Below are 13,910 nucleotides of genomic sequence, written 5' to 3' on the forward strand. Positions count from 1 at the left end.
GAGCTTTCAGTGCTGGCAGCTTTCCTGTGGGCGCAATGTCTGGACGTTTCCAATTTGGCAGCCGGGCTCTGCCAGACAGAGATACAGAGTGTTGCCCCTTTAGGAAGCAAAGCTTTAGCAGAGCGCGAATGTCTGTGTGGCAGCGAATGCAGTTCCAAGGGACAGTGAAAACCAGCTAGAGCTTTCAGTACTGGCAGCTTTCCTGTGGGCGCAATCTCTGGACGTTTCCAATTTGGCAGCCGGGCTCTGCCAGAGAGAGATACAGAGTGTTGCCCCATTAGGAAGCAAAGCTTTAGCAGAGCGCGAATGTCTGTGTGGCAGCGAATGCAGTTCCAAGGGACAGTGAAAACCAGCTAGAGCTTTCAGTGCTGGCAGCTTTCCTGTGGGCGCAATCTCTGGACGTTTCCAATTTGGCAGCCGGGCTCTGCCAGAGAGAGATACAGAGTGTTGCCCCATTAGGAAGCAAAGCTTTAGCAGAGCGCGAATGTCTGTGTGGCAGCGAATGCAGTCCCAAGGGACAGTGAAAACCAGCTAGAGCTTTCAGTGCTGGCAGCTTTCCTGTGGGCGCAATGTCTGGACGTTTCCAATTTGGCAGCCGGGCTCTGCCAGAGAGAGATACAGAGTGTTGCCCCATTAGGAAGCAATGCTTTAGCAGAGCGCGAATGTCTGTGTGGCAGCGAATGCAGTCCCAAGGGACAGTGAAAACCAGCTAGAGCTTTCAGTGCTGGCAGCTTTCCTGTGGGGGCAATGTCTGGACGTTTCCAATTTGGCAGGCGGGCTCTGCCAGAGAGAGAGATACAGTGTTGCCCCATTAGGAAGCAATGCTTTAGCAGAGCGCGAATGTCTGTGTGGCAGCGAATGCAGTTCCAAGGGACAGTGAAAACCAGGTAGAGCTTTCAGTGCTGGCAGCTTTCCTGCGGGCGCAATCTCTGGACGTTTCCAATTTGGCAGCCGGGCTCTGCCAGAGAGAGATACAGAGTGTTGCCCCATTACGAAGCAATGCTTTAGCAGAGCACGAATGTCTGTGTGGCAGCGAATGCAGTTCCAAGGGACAGTGAAAACCAGCTAGAGCTTTCAGTGCTGGCAGCTTTCCTGTGGGCGCAATGTCTGGACGTTTCCAATTTGGCAGCCGGGCTCTGCCAGAGAGAGATACAGAGTGTTGCCCCATTAGGAAGCAATGCTTTAGGAGAGCGCGAATGTCTGTGTGGCAGCGAATGCAGTTCCAAGGGACAGTGAAAACCAGCTAGAGCTTTCAGTGCTGGCAGCTTTCCTGTGGGCGCAATGTCTGGACGTTTCCAATTTGGCAGCCGGGCTCTGCCAGAGAGAGATACAGAGTGTTGCCCCATTAGGAAGCAATGCTTTAGCAGAGCGCGAATGTCTGTGTGGCAGCGAATGCAGTTCCAAGGGACAGTGAAAAGCAGCTAGAGCTTTCAGTGCTGGCAGCTTTCCTGTGGGCGCAATCTCTGGACGTTTCCAATTTGGCAGCCGGGCTCTGCCAGAGAGAGATACAGAGTGTTGCCCCATTACGAAGCAATGCTTTAGGAGAGCGCGAATGTCTGTGTGGCAGCGAATGCAGTCCCAAGGGACAGTGAAAACCAGCTAGAGCTTTCAGTGCTGGCAGCTTTCCTGTGGGCGCAATGTCTGGACGTTTCCAATTTGGCAGCCGGGCTCTGCCAGAGAGAGATACAGAGTGTTGCCCCATTAGGATGCAATGCTTTAGCAGAGCGCGAATGTCTGTGTGGCAGCGAATGCAGTTCCAAGGGACAGTGAAAACCAGCTAGAGCTTTCAGTGCTGGCAGCTTTCCTGTGGGCGCAATGTCTGTACGTTTCCAATTTGGCAGCCGGGCTCTGCCAGAGAGAGATACAGAGTGTTGCCCCATTAGGAAGCAATGCTTTAGCAGAGCGCGAATGTCTCTGTGGCAGCGAATGCAGTCCCAAGGGACAGTGAAAACCAGCTAGAGCTTTCAGTGCTGGCAGCTTTCCTGTGGGCGCAATGTCTGTACGTTTCCAATTTGGCAGCCGGGCTCTGCCAGACAGAGATACAGAGTGTTGCCCCTTTAGGAAGCAATGCTTTAGCAGAGCGCGAATGTCTGTGTGGCAGCGAATGCAGTTCCAAGGGACAGTGAAAACCAGGTAGAGCTTTCAGTGCTGGCAGCTTTCCTGCGGGCGCAATCTCTGGACGTTTCCAATTTGGCAGCCGGGCTCTGCCAGAGAGAGATACAGAGTGTTGCCCCATTACGAAGCAATGCTTTAGCAGAGCACGAATGTCTGTGTGGCAGCGAATGCAGTTCCAAGGGACAGTGAAAACCAGCTAGAGCTTTCAGTGCTGGCAGCTTTCCTGTGGGCACAATGTCTGGACGTTTCCAATTTGGCAGCCGGGCTCTGCCAGAGAGAGATACAGAGTGTTGCCCCATTAGGAAGCAATGCTTTAGCAGAGCGCGAATGTCTGTGTGGCAGCGAATGCAGTTCCAAGGGACAGTGAAAACCAGCTAGAGCTTTCAGTGCTGGCAGCTTTCCTGTGGGCGCAATGTCTGGACGTTTCCAATTTGGCAGCCGGGCTCTGCCAGAGAGAGATACAGAGTGTTGCCCCATTAGGAAGCAATGCTTTAGCAGAGCGCGAATGTCTGTGTGGCAGCGAATGCAGTTCCAAGGGACAGTGAAAACCAGCTAGAGCTTTCAGTGCTGGCAGCTTTCCTGTGGGCGCAATCTCTGGACGTTTCCAATTTGGCAGCCGGGCTCTGCCAGAGAGAGATACGAGTGTTGCCCCATTACGAAGCAATGCTTTAGCAGAGCGCGAATGTCTGTGTGGCAGCGAATGCAGTTCCAAGGGACAGTGAAAACCAGCTAGAGCTTTCAGTGCTGGCAGCTTTCCTGTGGGCGCAATCTCTGGACGTTTCCAATTTGGCAGCCGGGCTCTGCCAGAGAGAGATACAGAGTGTTGCCCCATTACGAAGCAATGCTTTAGGAGAGCGCGAATGTCTGTGTGGCAGCGAATGCAGTCCCAAGGGACAGTGAAAACCAGCTAGAGCTTTCAGTGCTGGCAGCTTTCCTGTGGGCGCAATGTCTGGACGTTTCCAATTTGGCAGCCGGGCTCTGCCAGAGAGAGATACAGAGTGTTGCCCCATTACGAAGCAATGCCTTAGCAGAGCGCGAATGTCTGTGTGGCAGCGAATGCAGTTCCAAGGGACAGTGAAAACCAGCTAGAGCTTTCAGTGCTGGCAGCTTTCCTGTGGGCGCAATGTCTGGACTTTTCCAATTTGGCAGCCGGGCTCTGCCAGACAGAGATACAGAGTGTTGCCCCTTTAGGAAGCAATGCCTTAGCAGAGCGCGAATGTCTGTGTGGCAGCGAATGCAGTTCCAAGGGACAGTGAAAACCAGCTAGAGCTTTCAGTGCTGGCAGCTTTCCTGTGGGGGCAATGTCTGGACGTTTCCAATTTGGCAGGCGGGCTCTGCCAGAGAGAGAGATACAGTGTTGCCCCATTAGGAAGCAATGCTTTAGCAGAGCGCGAATGTCTGTGTGGCAGCGAATGCAGTTCCAAGGGACAGTGAAAACCAGGTAGAGCTTTCAGTGCTGGCAGCTTTCCTGCGGGCGCAATCTCTGGACGTTTCCAATTTGGCAGCCGGGCTCTGCCAGAGAGAGATACAGAGTGTTGCCCCATTACGAAGCAATGCTTTAGCAGAGCACGAATGTCTGTGTGGCAGCGAATGCAGTTCCAAGGGACAGTGAAAACCAGCTAGAGCTTTCAGTGCTGGCAGCTTTCCTGTGGGCGCAATGTCTGGACGTTTCCAATTTGGCAGCCGGGCTCTGCCAGAGAGAGATACAGAGTGTTGCCCCATTAGGAAGCAATGCTTTAGCAGAGCGCGAATGTCTGTGTGGCAGCGAATGCAGTTCCAAGGGACAGTGAAAACCAGCTAGAGCTTTCAGTGCTGGCAGCTTTCCTGTGGGCGCAATCTCTGGACGTTTCCAATTTGGCAGCCGGGCTCTGCCAGAGAGAGATACGAGTGTTGCCCCATTACGAAGCAATGCTTTAGCAGAGCGCGAATGTCTGTGTGGCAGCGAATGCAGTTCCAAGGGACAGTGAAAAGCAGCTAGAGCTTTCAGTGCTGGCAGCTTTCCTGTGGGCGCAATCTCTGGACGTTTCCAATTTGGCAGCCGGGCTCTGCCAGAGAGAGATACAGAGTGTTGCCCCATTACGAAGCAATGCTTTAGGAGAGCGCGAATGTCTGTGTGGCAGCGAATGCAGTCCCAAGGGACAGTGAAAACCAGCTAGAGCTTTCAGTGCTGGCAGCTTTCCTGTGGGCGCAATGTCTGGACGTTTCCAATTTGGCAGCCGGGCTCTGCCAGAGAGAGATACAGAGTGTTGCCCCATTAGGAAGCAATGCTTTAGCAGAGCGCGAATGTCTGTGTGGCAGCGAATGCAGTTCCAAGGGACAGTGAAAACCAGCTAGAGCTTTCAGTGCTGGCAGCTTTCCTGTGGGCGCAATGTCTGGACGTTTCCAATTTGGCAGCCGGGCTCTGCCAGAGAGAGATACAGAGTGTTGCCCCATTATGAAGCAATGCTTTAGCAGAGCGCGAATGTCTGTGTGGCAGCGAATGCAGTTCCAAGGGACAGTGAAAACCAGCTAGAGCTTTCAGTGCTGGCAGCTTTCCTGTGGGCGCAATGTCTGGACTTTTCCAATTTGGCAGCCGGGCTCTGCCAGACAGAGATACAGAGTGTTGCCCCATTAGGAAGCAATGCTTTAGCAGAGCGCGAATGTCTGTGTGGCAGCGAATGCAGTTCCAAGGGACAGTGAAAACCAGCTACAGTTTTCACTGCTGGCAGATTTCCTGTGGGCGCAATGTCTGGACGTTTCCAATTTGGCAGCCGGGCTCTGCCAGAGAGAGATACAGAGTGTTGCCCCATTACGAAGCAATGCTTTAGCAGAGCGCGAATGTCTGTGTGGCAGCGAATGCAGTTCCAAGGGACAGTGAAAACCAGCTAGAGCTTTCAGTGCTGGCAGCTTTCCTGTGGGCGCAATGTCTGGACTTTTCCAATTTGGCAGCCGGGCTCTGCCAGACAGAGATACAGAGTGTTGCCCCTTTAGGAAGCAAAGCTTTAGCAGAGCGCGAATGTCTGTGTGGCAGCGAATGCAGTTCCAAGGGACAGTGAAAACCAGCTAGAGCTTTCAGTGCTGGCAGCTTTCCTGTGGGTGCAATCTCTGGACGTTTCCAATTTGGCAGCCGGGCTCTGCCAGAGAGAGATACAGAGTGTTGCCCCATTAGGAAGCAATGCTTTAGCAGAGCGCGAATGTCTGTGTGGCAGCGAATGCAGTTCCAAGGGACAGTGAAAACCAGCTAGAGCTTTCAGTGCTGGCAGCTTTCCTGTGGGCGCAATCTCTGGACGTTTCCAATTTGGCAGCCGGGCTCTGCCAGAGAGAGATACAGAGTGTTGCCCCATTAGGAAGCAAAGCTTTAGCAGAGCGCGAATGTCTGTGTGGCAGCGAATGCAGTTCCAAGGGACAGTGAAAACCAGCTACAGTTTTCACTGCTGGCAGCTTTCCTGTGGGCGCAATGTCTGGACGTTTCCAATTTGGCAGCCGGGCTCTGCCAGAGAGAGATACAGAGTGTTGCCCCATTATGAAGCAATGCTTTAGCAGAGCGCGAATGTCTGTGTGGCAGCGAATGCAGTTCCAAGGGACAGTGAAAACCAGCTAGAGCTTTCAGTGCTGGCAGCTTTCCTGTGGGCGCAATGTCTGGACGTTTCCAATTTGGCAGCCGGGCTCTGCCAGACAGAGATACAGAGTGTTTCCCCTTTAGGAAGCAAAGCTTTAGCAGAGCGCGAATGTCTGTGTGGCAGCGAATGCAGTTCCAAGGGACAGTGAAAACCAGCTAGAGCTTTCAGTACTGGCAGCTTTCCTGTGGGCGCAATCTCTGGAAGTTTCCAATTTGGCAGCCGGGCTCTGCCAGACAGAGATACAGAGTGTTTCCCCTTTAGGAAGCAAAGCTTTAGCAGAGCGCGAATGTCTGTGTGGCAGCGAATGCAGTTCCAAGGGACAGTGAAAACCAGCTAGAGCTTTCAGTACTGGCAGCTTTCCTGTGGGCGCAATCTCTGGACGTTTCCAATTTGGCAGCCGGGCTCTGCCAGAGAGAGATACAGAGTGTTGCCCCATTAGGAAGCAAAGCTTTAGCAGAGCGCGAATGTCTGTGTGGCAGCGAATGCAGTTCCAAGGGACAGTGAAAACCAGCTAGAGCTTTCAGTGCTGGCAGCTTTCCTGTGGGCGCAATCTCTGGACGTTTCCAATTTGGCAGCCGGGCTCTGCCAGAGAGAGATACAGAGTGTTGCCCCATTAGGAAGCAAAGCTTTAGCAGAGCGCGAATGTCTGTGTGGCAGCGAATGCAGTCCCAAGGGACAGTGAAAACCAGCTAGAGCTTTCAGTGCTGGCAGCTTTCCTGTGGGCGCAATGTCTGGACGTTTCCAATTTGGCAGCCGGGCTCTGCCAGAGAGAGATACAGAGTGTTGCCCCATTACGAAGCAATGCTTTAGGAGAGCGCGAATGTCTGTGTGGCAGCGAATGCAGTTCCAAGGGACAGTGAAAACCAGCTACAGTTTTCAGTGCTGGCAGCTTTCCTGTGGGCGCAATGTCTGGACGTTTCCAATTTGGCAGCCGGGCTCTGCCAGAAAGAGATACAGAGTGTTGCCCCATTACGAATCAATGCTTTAGCAGAGCGCGAATGTCTGTGTGGCAGCGAATGCAGTCCCAAGGGACAGTGAAAACCAGCTAGAGCTTTCAGTGCTGGCAGCTTTCCTGTGGGCGCAATCTCTGGACGTTTCCAATTTGGCAGCCGGGCTCTGCCAGAGAGAGATACAGAGTGTTGCCCCATTAGGAAGCAAAGCTTTAGCAGAGCGCGAATGTCTGTGTGGCAGCGAATGCAGTTCCAAGGGACAGTGAAAACCAGCTAGAGCTTTCAGTGCTGGCAGCTTTCCTGTGGGCGCAATCTCTGGACGTTTCCAATTTGGCAGCCGGGCTCTGCCAGAGAGAGATACAGAGTGTTGCCCCATTAGGAAGCAAAGCTTTAGCAGAGCGCGAATGTCTGTGTGGCAGCGAATGCAGTCCCAAGGGACAGTGAAAACCAGCTAGAGCTTTCAGTGCTGGCAGCTTTCCTGTGGGCGCAATGTCTGGACGTTTCCAATTTGGCAGCCGGGCTCTGCCAGAGAGAGATACAGAGTGTTGCCCCATTAGGAAGCAATGCTTTAGCAGAGCGCGAATGTCTGTGTGGCAGCGAATGCAGTCCCAAGGGACAGTGAAAACCAGCTAGAGCTTTCAGTGCTGGCAGCTTTCCTGTGGGCGCAATCTCTGGACGTTTCCAATTTGGCAGGCGGGCTCTGCCAGAGAGAGAGATACAGTGTTGCCCCATTAGGAAGCAATGCTTTAGCAGAGCGCGAATGTCTGTGTGGCAGCGAATGCAGTTCCAAGGGACAGTGAAAACCAGGTAGAGCTTTCAGTGCTGGCAGCTTTCCTGCGGGCGCAATCTCTGGACGTTTCCAATTTGGCAGCCGGGCTCTGCCAGAGAGAGATACAGAGTGTTGCCCCATTACGAAGCAATGCTTTAGCAGAGCACGAATGTCTGTGTGGCAGCGAATGCAGTTCCAAGGGACAGTGAAAACCAGCTAGAGCTTTCAGTGCTGGCAGCTTTCCTGTGGGCGCAATGTCTGGACGTTTCCAATTTGGCAGCCGGGCTCTGCCAGAGAGAGATACAGAGTGTTGCCCCATTAGGAAGCAATGCTTTAGGAGAGCGCGAATGTCTGTGTGGCAGCGAATGCAGTTCCAAGGGACAGTGAAAACCAGCTAGAGCTTTCAGTGCTGGCAGCTTTCCTGTGGGCGCAATGTCTGGACGTTTCCAATTTGGCAGCCGGGCTCTGCCAGAGAGAGATACAGAGTGTTGCCCCATTAGGAAGCAATGCTTTAGCAGAGCGCGAATGTCTGTGTGGCAGCGAATGCAGTTCCAAGGGACAGTGAAAACCAGCTAGAGCTTTCAGTGCTGGCAGCTTTCCTGTGGGCGCAATCTCTGGACGTTTCCAATTTGGCAGCCGGGCTCTGCCAGAGAGAGATACGAGTGTTGCCCCATTACGAAGCAATGCTTTAGCAGAGCGCGAATGTCTGTGTGGCAGCGAATGCAGTTCCAAGGGACAGTGAAAACCAGCTAGAGCTTTCAGTGCTGGCAGCTTTCCTGTGGGCGCAATCTCTGGACGTTTCCAATTTGGCAGCCGGGCTCTGCCAGAGAGAGATACAGAGTGTTGCCCAATTACGAAGCAAAGCCTTAGCAGAGCGCGAATGTCTGTGTGGCAGCGAATGCAGTTCCAAGGGACAGTGAAAACCAGCTAGAGCTTTCAGTGCTGGCAGCTTTCCTGTGTGCGCAATGTCTGGACGTTTCCAATTTGGCAGCCGGGCTCTGCCAGAGAGAGATACAGAGTGTTGCCCCATTACGAAGCAATGCTTTAGGAGAGCGCGAATGTCTGTGTGGCAGCGAATGCAGTTCCAAGGGACAGTGAAAACCAGCTAGAGCTTTCAGTGCTGGCAGCTTTCCTGTGGGCGCAATCTCTGGACGTTTCCAATTTGGCAGCCGGGCTCTGCCAGAGAGAGATACAGAGTGTTGCCCCATTAGGAAGCAATGCTTTAGCAGAGCGCGAATGTCTGTGTGGCAGCGAATGCAGTTCCAAGGGACAGTGAAAACCAGCTAGAGCTTTCAGTGCTGGCAGCTTTCCTGTGGGCGCAATGTCTGGACTTTTCCAATTTGGCAGCCGGGCTCTGCCAGACAGAGATACAGAGTGTTGCCCCATTAGGAAGCAATGCTTTAGCAGAGCGCGAATGTCTGTGTGGCAGCGAATGCAGTTCCAAGGGACAGTGAAAACCAGCTACAGTTTTCACTGCTGGCAGATTTCCTGTGGGCGCAATGTCTGGACGTTTCCAATTTGGCAGCCGGGCTCTGCCAGAGAGAGATACAGAGTGTTGCCCCATTATGAAGCAATGCTTTAGCAGAGCGCGAATGTCTGTGTGGCAGCGAATGCAGTTCCAAGGGACAGTGAAAACCAGCTAGAGCTTTCAGTGCTGGCAGCTTTCCTGTGGGCGCAATGTCTGGACGTTTCCAATTTGGCAGCCGGGCTCTGCCAGAGAGAGATACAGAGTGTTGCCCCATTACGAAGCAATGCTTTAGCAGAGCGCGAATGTCTGTGTGGCAGCGAATGCAGTTCCAAGGGACAGTGAAAACCAGCTAGAGCTTTCAGTGCTGGCAGCTTTCCTGTGGGCGCAATGTCTGGACTTTTCCAATTTGGCAGCCGGGCTCTGCCAGACAGAGATACAGAGTGTTGCCCCTTTAGGAAGCAAAGCTTTAGCAGAGCGCGAATGTCTGTGTGGCAGCGAATGCAGTTCCAAGGGACAGTGAAAACCAGCTAGAGCTTTCAGTGCTGGCAGCTTTCCTGTGGGCGCAATCTCTGGACGTTTCCAATTTGGCAGCCGGGCTCTGCCAGAGAGAGATACAGAGTGTTGCCCCATTAGGAAGCAATGCTTTAGCAGAGCGCGAATGTCTGTGTGGCAGCGAATGCAGTTCCAAGGGACAGTGAAAACCAGCTAGAGCTTTCAGTGCTGGCAGCTTTCCTGTGGGCGCAATCTCTGGACGTTTCCAATTTGGCAGCCGGGCTCTGCCAGAGAGAGATACAGAGTGTTGCCCCATTAGGAAGCAAAGCTTTAGCAGAGCACGAATGTCTGTGTGGCAGCGAATGCAGTTCCAAGGGACAGTGAAAACCAGCTACAGTTTTCACTGCTGGCAGATTTCCTGTGGGCGCAATGTCTGGACGTTTCCAATTTGGCAGCCGGGCTCTGCCAGAGAGAGATACAGAGTGTTGCCCCATTATGAAGCAATGCTTTAGCAGAGCGCGAATGTCTGTGTGGCAGCGAATGCAGTTCCAAGGGACAGTGAAAACCAGGTAGAGCTTTCAGTGCTGGCAGCTTTCCTGTGGGCGCAATGTCTGGACTTTTCCAATTTGGCAGCCGGGCTCTGCCAGACAGAGATACAGAGTGTTGCCCCATTAGGAAGCAATGCTTTAGCAGAGCGCGAATGTCTGTGTGGCAGCGAATGCAGTTCCAAGGGACAGTGAAAACCAGCTACAGTTTTCACTGCTGGCAGATTTCCTGTGGGCGCAATGTCTGGACGTTTCCAATTTGGCAGCCGGGCTCTGCCAGAGAGAGATACAGAGTGTTGCCCCATTATGAAGCAATGCTTTAGCAGAGCGCGAATGTCTGTGTGGCAGCGAATGCAGTTCCAAGGGACAGTGAAAACCAGCTAGAGCTTTCAGTGCTGGCAGCTTTCCTGTGGGCGCAATGTCTGGACGTTTCCAATTTGGCAGCCGGGCTCTGCCAGAGAGAGATACAGAGTGTTGCCCCATTACGAAGCAATGCTTTAGCAGAGCGCGAATGTCTGTGTGGCAGCGAATGCAGTTCCAAGGGACAGTGAAAACCAGCTAGAGCTTTCAGTGCTGGCAGCTTTCCTGTGGGCGCAATGTCTGGACTTTTCCAATTTGGCAGCCGGGCTCTGCCAGACAGAGATACAGAGTGTTGCCCCTTTAGGAAGCAAAGCTTTAGCAGAGCGCGAATGTCTGTGTGGCAGCGAATGCAGTTCCAAGGGACAGTGAAAACCAGCTAGAGCTTTCAGTGCTGGCAGCTTTCCTGTGGGCGCAATCTCTGGACGTTTCCAATTTGGCAGCCGGGCTCTGCCAGAGAGAGATACAGAGTGTTGCCCCATTAGGAAGCAATGCTTTAGCAGAGCGCGAATGTCTGTGTGGCAGCGAATGCAGTTCCAAGGGACAGTGAAAACCAGCTAGAGCTTTCAGTGCTGGCAGCTTTCCTGTGGGCGCAATCTCTGGACGTTTCCAATTTGGCAGCCGGGCTCTGCCAGAGAGAGATACAGAGTGTTGCCCCATTAGGAAGCAAAGCTTTAGCAGAGCGCGAATGTCTGTGTGGCAGCGAATGCAGTTCCAAGGGACAGTGAAAACCAGCTACAGTTTTCACTGCTGGCAGATTTCCTGTGGGCGCAATGTCTGGACGTTTCCAATTTGGCAGCCGGGCTCTGCCAGAGAGAGATACAGAGTGTTGCCCCATTATGAAGCAATGCTTTAGCAGAGCGCGAATGTCTGTGTGGCAGCGAATGCAGTTCCAAGGGACAGTGAAAACCAGGTAGAGCTTTCAGTGCTGGCAGCTTTCCTGCGGGCGCAATCTCTGGACGTTTCCAATTTGGCAGCCGGGCTCTGCCAGAGAGAGATACAGAGTGTTGCCCCATTACGAAGCAATGCTTTAGCAGAGCGCGAATGTCTGTGTGGCAGCGAATGCAGTTCCAAGGGACAGTGAAAACCAGCTAGAGCTTTCAGTGCTGGCAGCTTTCCTGTGGGCGCAATGTCTGGACTTTTCCAATTTGGCAGCCGGGCTCTGCCAGACAGAGATACAGAGTGTTGCCCCTTTAGGAAGCAAAGCTTTAGCAGAGCGCGAATGTCTGTGTGGCAGCGAATGCAGTTCCAAGGGACAGTGAAAACCAGCTAGAGCTTTCAGTGCTGGCAGCTTTCCTGTGGGCGCAATCTCTGGACGTTTCCAATTTGGCAGCCGGGCTCTGCCAGAGAGAGATACAGAGTGTTGCCCCATTACGAAGCAATGCTTTAGCAGAGCGCGAATGTCTGTGTGGCAGCGAATGCAGTTCCAAGGGACAGTGAAAACCAGCTAGAGCTTTCAGTGCTGGCAGCTTTCCTGTGGGCGCAATCTCTGGACGTTTCCAATTTGGCAGCCGGGCTCTGCCAGAGAGAGATACAGAGTGTTGCCCCATTAGGAAGCAAAGCTTTAGCAGAGCGCGAATGTCTGTGTGGCAGCGAATGCAGTTCCAAGGGACAGTGAAAACCAGCTACAGTTTTCACTGCTGGCAGATTTCCTGTGGGCGCAATGTCTGGACGTTTCCAATTTGGCAGCCGGGCTCTGCCAGAGAGAGATACAGAGTGTTGCCCCATTATGAAGCAATGCTTTAGCAGAGCGCGAATGTCTGTGTGGCAGCGAATGCAGTTCCAAGGGACAGTGAAAACCAGGTAGAGCTTTCAGTGCTGGCAGCTTTCCTGCGGGCGCAATCTCTGGACGTTTCCAATTTGGCAGCCGGGCTCTGCCAGAGAGAGATACAGAGTGTTGCCCCATTACGAAGCAATGCTTTAGCAGAGCACGAATGTCTGTGTGGCAGCGAATGCAGTTCCAAGGGACAGTGAAAACCAGCTAGAGCTTTCAGTGCTGGCAGCTTTCCTGTGGGCGCAATGTCTGGACGTTTCCAATTTGGCAGCCGGGCTCTGCCAGAGAGAGATACAGAGTGTTGCCCCATTAGGAAGCAATGCTTTAGCAGAGCGCGAATGTCTGTGTGGCAGCGAATGCAGTTCCAAGGGACAGTGAAAACCAGCTAGAGCTTTCAGTGCTGGCAGCTTTCCTGTGGGCGCAATGTCTGGACTTTTCCAATTTGGCAGCCGGGCTCTGCCAGACAGAGATACAGAGTGTTGCCCCTTTAGGAAGCAAAGCTTTAGCAGAGCGCGAATGTCTGTGTGGCAGCGAATGCAGTTCCAAGGGACAGTGAAAACCAGCTAGAGCTTTCAGTGCTGGCAGCTTTCCTGTGGGTGCAATCTCTGGACGTTTCCAATTTGGCAGCCGGGCTCTGCCAGAGAGAGATACAGAGTGTTGCCCCATTAGGAAGCAATGCTTTAGCAGAGCGCGAATGTCTGTGTGGCAGCGAATGCAGTTCCAAGGGACAGTGAAAACCAGCTAGAGCTTTCAGTGCTGGCAGCTTTCCTGTGGGCGCAATCTCTGGACGTTTCCAATTTGGCAGCCGGGCTCTGCCAGAGAGAGATACAGAGTGTTGCCCCATTAGGAAGCAAAGCTTTAGCAGAGCGCGAATGTCTGTGTGGCAGCGAATGCAGTTCCAAGGGACAGTGAAAACCAGCTACAGTTTTCACTGCTGGCAGCTTTCCTGTGGGCGCAATGTCTGGACGTTTCCAATTTGGCAGCCGGGCTCTGCCAGAGAGAGATACAGAGTGTTGCCCCATTATGAAGCAATGCTTTAGCAGAGCGCGAATGTCTGTGTGGCAGCGAATGCAGTTCCAAGGGACAGTGAAAACCAGCTAGAGCTTTCAGTGCTGGCAGCTTTCCTGTGGGCGCAATGTCTGGACGTTTCCAATTTGGCAGCCGGGCTCTGCCAGACAGAGATACAGAGTGTTTCCCCTTTAGGAAGCAAAGCTTTAGCAGAGCGCGAATGTCTGTGTGGCAGCGAATGCAGTTCCAAGGGACAGTGAAAACCAGCTAGAGCTTTCAGTACTGGCAGCTTTCCTGTGGGCGCAATCTCTGGACGTTTCCAATTTGGCAGCCGGGCTCTGCCAGAGAGAGATACAGAGTGTTGCCCCATTAGGAAGCAAAGCTTTAGCAGAGCGCGAATGTCTGTGTGGCAGCGAATGCAGTTCCAAGGGACAGTGAAAACCAGCTAGAGCTTTCAGTGCTGGCAGCTTTCCTGTGGGCGCAATCTCTGGACGTTTCCAATTTGGCAGCCGGGCTCTGCCAGAGAGAGATACAGAGTGTTGCCCCATTAGGAAGCAAAGCTTTAGCAGAGCGCGAATGTCTGTGTGGCAGCGAATGCAGTCCCAAGGGACAGTGAAAACCAGCTAGAGCTTTCAGTGCTGGCAGCTTTCCTGTGGGCGCAATCTCTGGACGTTTCCAATTTGGCAGCCGGGCTCTGCCAGAGAGAGATACAGAGTGTTGCCCCATTACGAAGCAATGCTTTAGGAGAGCGCGAATGTCTGTGTGGCAGCGAATGCAGTTCCAAGGGACAGTGAAAACCAGCTACAGTTTTCAGTGCTGGCAGCTTTCCTGTG

This window comes from Mycteria americana, chromosome 24 (genome assembly GCF_035582795.1).
Source record: "Mycteria americana isolate JAX WOST 10 ecotype Jacksonville Zoo and Gardens chromosome 24, USCA_MyAme_1.0, whole genome shotgun sequence".
Classification (NCBI taxonomy): domain Eukaryota; kingdom Metazoa; phylum Chordata; class Aves; order Ciconiiformes; family Ciconiidae; genus Mycteria; species Mycteria americana.